The sequence below is a fragment of the Diorhabda carinulata genome, chromosome 4 (genome assembly GCF_026250575.1).
Source record: "Diorhabda carinulata isolate Delta chromosome 4, icDioCari1.1, whole genome shotgun sequence".
NCBI classification, from domain to species: domain Eukaryota; kingdom Metazoa; phylum Arthropoda; class Insecta; order Coleoptera; family Chrysomelidae; genus Diorhabda; species Diorhabda carinulata.
Window position 1 is genome coordinate 14,784,308 of NC_079463.1, and position 6,946 is coordinate 14,791,253.

A 6,946-nucleotide genomic window follows, 5' to 3' on the forward strand; every position below is an offset into this window, starting at 1 on the left:
TCACTACATTTTGTAGCAAATAACGTCAATTCAGTGAATGCTTTTTTCAGTTAAATGTATTTGAGTGTTTACTAGATACAATTCGATGGCTTCAATCTCTCTTCCCACACTGAGCTGTGAGATCTACATATAAATAAAACTTTAAATCTACTAACTCATATGGATTACTGGAAAATAATTCATTGTATTTCCGAATGTTACAAATTTTTTTTTTATTTTGATGTTATCTTGACCAGGCATTAAAAACGTTGGATATAATAGTAATAGGAATAGTGAATCCATTACTCAACGCATTTTTTGAAATATGTAGAATGGAAATTCATTTTAATTGAAGAAGCATGTACAGAATGTGCCAAAACTAGCTGGAGCGTATATTATAAGCCAAAAGATATCAGTAGTTACTCGATATAAACTTTTTCACTTCAGGTTTTAGTTAGAAGAATTAATTTTAAAAGATTTTATTTCCAAAGTAATCATAATACATCGTAATAGTACCAAACATGATTTATATTGTTTTATTTTCTGATTTGTTTCCAGCAAAATCCTGGTCGAGGTATGAACACGAGTATGAACTTTCTAAATTTTCCACGTTATGCAGTCGGTCCTCAATACTAATGATTTGGTTAGCTATAAAAGAAATTGCTGGTAACATAAAATATCCAAAAAAAATTATTGCTTATGGTTATAAACAGGTCCAAGATACTAACGGCAGAACATGTGATTACATTTGTATGCGAAGTTGCAGATGCACAATGTCTATTGGCAAAAGTGCAGATATACGGCCTAAAAATATTATCACCAGAAGATTATTTGTTGTATGTCGTTAGGTGTTATGCCTAACATGTTGGATGCGCTGTCCCGCATGTCCTTGTTGCAAAATACCTTGAATTGAAAAATTCCGAAGAATATAAAGGACATAGCTGACACGAAGGTGGCGTTCTTTTAGCGTAGCAGATGGATACATAGAAGAATCGATAAGGCTTTTCACTTGCAAAATACGCTCTGCGATATTCCATCAGGAAAATCAAAACGTCTGTGAACCATCTACTTCAACATCTTTAGTTCTAAAGAATGAAAGGGACTAACAACAACAATGTTACAAAAGTAACAAAAGTGTTACAAATAAAAATTATGTTTTTCTTATAATTAATTTAACTCAATTTTGTTAAAATTGAAAATCGGAGATCGGGAAAAATTTTCCGTGCGTTGTTCTGAGAATGCTACCTTTACGTCTTTGTAAAAACTGATGAAAACAAGGTATTTTGAGATAAGTATAATAAAAATCTGGTTATTATACCATATAAACATAATATACATTTTACACTTGCCGAAAATTTTATAAAGATCAAATGACTTTGGAGGTTTATAATTCGAAAACGAGGATTTGTATGTAGACTCTAAATAATATATTTATGGCCTAGCTCCAGTATAAAATTGATATATTACAATGTTGAAAGTATTCCATTTTATTCCACACTTTTGCATACTAGATAGTTTATGCTAATGTTATTTAATTATTTCTCTGACGTCACTTCGTTAATTTTATTTCATCTACGTGTGATCGCATTTTGGAATTTCATCGTCCTTGATTTAAATCATCGCAAATTGTTTTGATTTAAAAATTTCATAATTGAAACGTTCAAAATGTTTTATACACAGTTGTGATGTGAAAAAAAATTAATTTCAAATTATAATATTGAATATAATATTGAAGATTATATTTCACAGTTTTCTTCAGATATATTTAGAAAAATAAGATTTGATTTATTCTTGGGGACGATGGATATATTGTCAGATTTGAACCAATCAGCTTGCTATACTAAAAAAAAATATTTTAGGAAATACCCGCCATAAACTTACATATAATATTAACATCAATGTTCTTCGACAAGAAACTAACATTTCGAGAAATTAGCTGAGAAGGCATTGAAAATATTATCATAAAGAAAATAATGTCCATTATAAAAAACAGTTACCTTTAAAATTGAGATACAAACTCAATTTTCACCATCCATCTCTACCATCCACCATCTGGATAATTTGGAGCATCATTAATTTTAACATAACTTTGGGATTTAGTATACTCATTATTCTATATCTGTTTCTCATAGTACAAAAATTGTTTTTTTTTTAAATAATATCTTAATAGTTTAAAGGCAGTTGCTAGAGCAATCAGTTTTATAGGTATCTCAAAGTGACACTCCATTCTGTTCAAGAGCTTTTCTAATCCAATTCTCATTATCATCTGAATTAATTTAAGCAATTGAACTAACTATCCTTGCTTTTTGACTTGTAGAGTGCAGCAGTTTTTTAATTGGCAAATATGTGGAGGAATTATTTGCCTTCCGCCAGGATAAATAAGTAGAGGAAATTTCAAACATCACTGTAAAAAGCATATTTGTATATTCAGCAACACTTCAATATAAGTTGTAGAAGCGAATTAAATTGAAGATATGGATTATTCTATGTAGTATATGTAGTTTGATTAGTACTTACTACGGAAGGACAAAATAATGATAGACGTAAGAAGATAGAGAGAATTGACCAAAGATAGGCGAAGTTAAAAACAGTCTCATGGCAAACTTCGGTATATGGGTTGTTTTAAGAGAAGTCAATAAATATTATTGACAAAAATTATGTTAAACAATACAGATTGCTGAACAACTGGGTCACTTGGTTTACGACGAGCTAAAACAGGATTTGCTGTCGGTAAACTTCTTGAAACCTTTATTTCGACTGTATATGATGACGAAGTGGCGTTAATTCATTGTGAAAAGAAACCCTACTCCAAATAGTTCCAAACAGCAACATAGGTAGATGACATACTGAAATAAGTTCTTCATATTGCAATGTGCACCACTACTACATTCAGGATTACATTGTCTGACGCGCGTTTTGATCACCAAGTATCTTCTTCGAAGACTAAAGGAAACTACTTTCAGTCTCTGTGGTAGCGTAAACGATGTATTCAGTACCTTTGGAGCTATTCGCAGTAGGATTCGTCACTGTTTACAGATGAAATAGAAGAAGGTTTCAAGCAGTTCATCGACAGAAAAACCTATATTAGTTTGTCTCAAGAAATTCATAACAAAATTTCTTGCAAATGGCTTACTCTCTTAAGTCAATTGTTTAAAGTTTCTTTGAGTGAAAGTCTATCGTTTCTTTCTTGAGCGTAAAATTAGGAGTGATGCTTTGTATTACCTATTTTAGGTTCAGAAATGTATTTCTATCTCTATTTTACTATTATACTAATACTAATATTATCCTATTGCCAACTATTTAGATTGTATATAAAAATGCCTCTCGAACACCCTTTTAATGGGAGACCGTGAGCTTACTTCGCCACGTGCAGCAAAGCCACTGAAAAATAGTTTTTTTATCTCCCTTCATGTTTTTTATTGCTGTATTACATAATAAAATAATGAAAAGCCTCTGGTCTATCTGGTAATCAAATATTCAAAGAAAATATTTTCGGCAGCTTTACAACAAATTAATAATAGAGTATGAATTTTTTTATAACAAATCCAAGTTTCTGATTTAAAAAAAATTTTCGCGATTTGGCAGTTTTAGATATCCCAAATATAAATATTAGAATGTTAAAAGTTTAGTTTGAAGTATAGGAAATCTAATAGAAAACGAACGACGTGAAAAAGTAAAAATTTTATAGTGAATCACTTTGTAAGAATGGGAATAGCCAGAGAAACAATTCACGATACCTATCTGTTGGCATGTTTAGATAGGTATTTGAATTGAAAGAAAGTCAGGGTCAGGCTCATAAGCGAAAAAATTACTAGAAAGAAAAGAAAAGTTTTGGTTAAAGCGGTCACGAAAAACTGAGTCAGTTTGCGAAACTTGAGCAGAAAATTCAAAATTGCTAAGAAATCTGTAAGCAACATTCTAAAGGAACTTAATAATGGAGAAAATCGCACCCAAATATATTGAGAAGCAACAAATGGAACAAAAATCGAAACTTATAAGTCTTAATGCCAACGGGTTTTCGCGCATTAAATGTTTGGAGATCATTATTGACGAGTCATATTTTACCTTTGACAGAAGTAAAAAGGCAAATAATGATACTCAATATCATCAAAAAGGCCAGTCCAATGTATTTGTGTGAAGAAACTACACATGAAGAATTAAAATTAAAATTAAAAAATAAAAATTTTAAGCAAATTCCGACAGTATTTCATAATTGAATGCAACATTTAGAAACAAAAAGTAGGAAAGCGAACCGACTAGGTGAATTATATAACATGTGTCTAATTAAAGTGTAATAACCATTGTTCCATAGAGTGAAATGTAAATAATTAAATCAAAACAAACAGTTCGTACGGCTTCTTTGTCGCAACAACCAAAAGTGAAATATGTCATATTATTCATATTTTTTTATTAAAAATTTTTCTGACCCAACAATCATCACTTTGTTCAGCTTGTTAACAAAAATATATTTTATTGTCATCTTATTGAATTCCTCAGTTTACAATAAATGGTGTAATTATTCATTTTTTTCTGTTCACTTCATATTACTCAATAATTACGTTAATTTACATTAAGATAGTAAATAACAGGTACCTATAAACTGTAAAATATCACAGTAAATCATAGTTTAATAAATTTACCAGAAAATATACCAATAATAAGTTAAAAACCATCTGCGTCAAATACCGATTATTGGTTCGTTATTTATTCACACCCATACGTGTTTTCTTCACTGACCCGGAAAATTGACTTTAAATCGCAACATGTTGAACCTACAAAGGATATAAATAATTCTGAAATGACAAGAAATCAATCCATAGCATTTGAAATATGGTTAGCTTTGCAATAAATTTCAGAAATACAAGAAAATGTTATGATTCAGAACAATTAAAAATGATACGTTGTTTAATTTGATTCAAGTTCATAGAGAAATCATGTTTGAATCTTCGAAAACAATTATTTTTGTTGAATAAAATATTAGCGTGTTATTATTGTAATTATTTAAATATTTCAAAATTTGATTTTCTTTGAGAAGAAAATAGAGCGAGATTTTTCCATATTTTGTAACTAAAATTTAGTATCCAATATTTTAAATTAGAAATATTATAACTTACATTCAATTCAGAAAGTCTGTAGAAAAGTCTATGAATGATTGCTATAGAAAGGATGTGGTGGTTCTCAACTACAATAGACATATCTTGTTATGAAACTCATGATGTTTTAAATTGGCAACAATGTCTCACTATAACATTGATTTTATGTCTCTATCTTTCATTTAAATTGATCAGTTGCCAGACAGTCGGTAATACTGTTCTGGAACTTGAATGTCTTCACGTAACATTAGATAATATTGAACATTATCAATTGTGAAAGTTGAGGAAATAAACAATGATGAAAACAGGAGATTTGTAGTTACTGAAAAATATGTCAAATTTTGCTCTTCGTCCAACAGCAGGAAAGGATCGCCGCCTGTTTTATTCATATAACAATGGAAAATGTGTCAATCAGGTTGAGGCTAAAAGCCAGTTTTATAAGGTTCCCGAAACCGTCGCACAATTTTCTTCAACTTGGAAATGTTAACTCATAAACATTTCGAAGATCGTCTGCTACACTTTACACTTTAGTTCATTTTGTGGGAGACTTGACAGTACTAAAGAAACATGGCGGTTGTAAGTCATCAACGGTCGCTAAAGGGTAGGTTGATGAATCGATAGCACACAGGCCAGAAATAGCTAATAAAGTGTTTAGAACGTGTGATAGTGATGAAATAACACAGGATTTGTGACAAAGTACATCAACGGAAGGCGTTATGGCAGGAAGAAATATAATTTCAACACAAGATTAGATTAGAATAATTTAGGGTACATTTAAAATGCACATTTAATAATTGTATTTTTGATATTGATTATTCTAAAATTGAATATCTACTTTCGCTTATGTGTTTATACAATATCCGGGAAAAAGTATTTATTTTGTTTTCAGGGAAAAAATTTATTTCATAAAATGTGACAAATTTGTTACCTGTCAACAGAGATAAACTGTCAAACTTTAAGTCACAGAAAAATGATAATTTTATTCTTTTTATATTGCAGACACTATAATTATTATAATTAAATATATTAGACACAACCTCTTAACATTTACCAGTTGTTTATAGTGGTTTCAGATCCAGCTTTTCTAGTAGTGGATGTCTTTGGTTACTTCCCAGCATATGACGCCGTGGTTTCAAATACAGTTAGTGTTCTATTTACAATTTTTCGCCTAGCTAATTTCTATTTTTTTTTGGATTCATACGGAAATACTTATGAAATTCTGTGGTGATTTAAGATTTCCTTTTTTATTCATTTCTCATTTTCATTTAATAGCTTATCCAATTTTCTCCATTACCTCTTCCCACTGATATTTCTCCTAGTTTTCATGTTGTACGTTGCTAACGTGTTCCATTTCCATTTTATTTCGTCAATTTTCTCCTTGTTTCTCCCTATTTTCATGAAACATTTTGCCTCTAGTTTTTATCAATAATTGTTTTCAAATACTTTACTTTCCATATTGTTGAATTCTATTTGCTTCTCGTATTTATAATTATTTCTTTGGACTCATTTGTCTAATGTAAGTTTTATTTCCTGAGATATTTTGATGTTATTCCCTCACATGCCATTCTCCATGATTTTTACCTCCTGTTATAATCTAAATTCTTTCTTAAATCTGTTGCAGTGCTAAATTCTTGTTAATTATTATAATTTTTTTTCATTCCAATATTCTAACGGAAAAATAACTAATTCTATATTTTTTTAATTCTTCAAAAACCCAGCTGTTGCCATTTACGGCATATTTGGGTAGTGAAGATGGTATTAAATGGTCTTATTCGCCCAATTCGAATATGGAAACTGCACAGGGTGTCTCATAAGTAATATCGGCTTTCATATGTGATAATTCCTTCGTTTAAATTCAAATATGTCGTTACTCG

General features: G+C 30.1%; 1 long non-coding RNA gene across 1 annotated transcript; it reads right to left on the reverse strand.

The window, feature by feature from the left end:
* Positions 1–293: 293 nt before the first annotated feature.
* LOC130893276 (uncharacterized) lies at positions 294–4,985 on the reverse strand. Its single transcript, XR_009059181.1, has 2 exons — positions 4,632–4,985; positions 294–4,579 (listed from the first exon to the last, which is right to left on the reverse strand). It is a non-coding gene; the product is annotated as an uncharacterized LOC130893276 (long non-coding RNA).
* Positions 4,986–6,946: the final 1,961 nt, after the last annotated feature.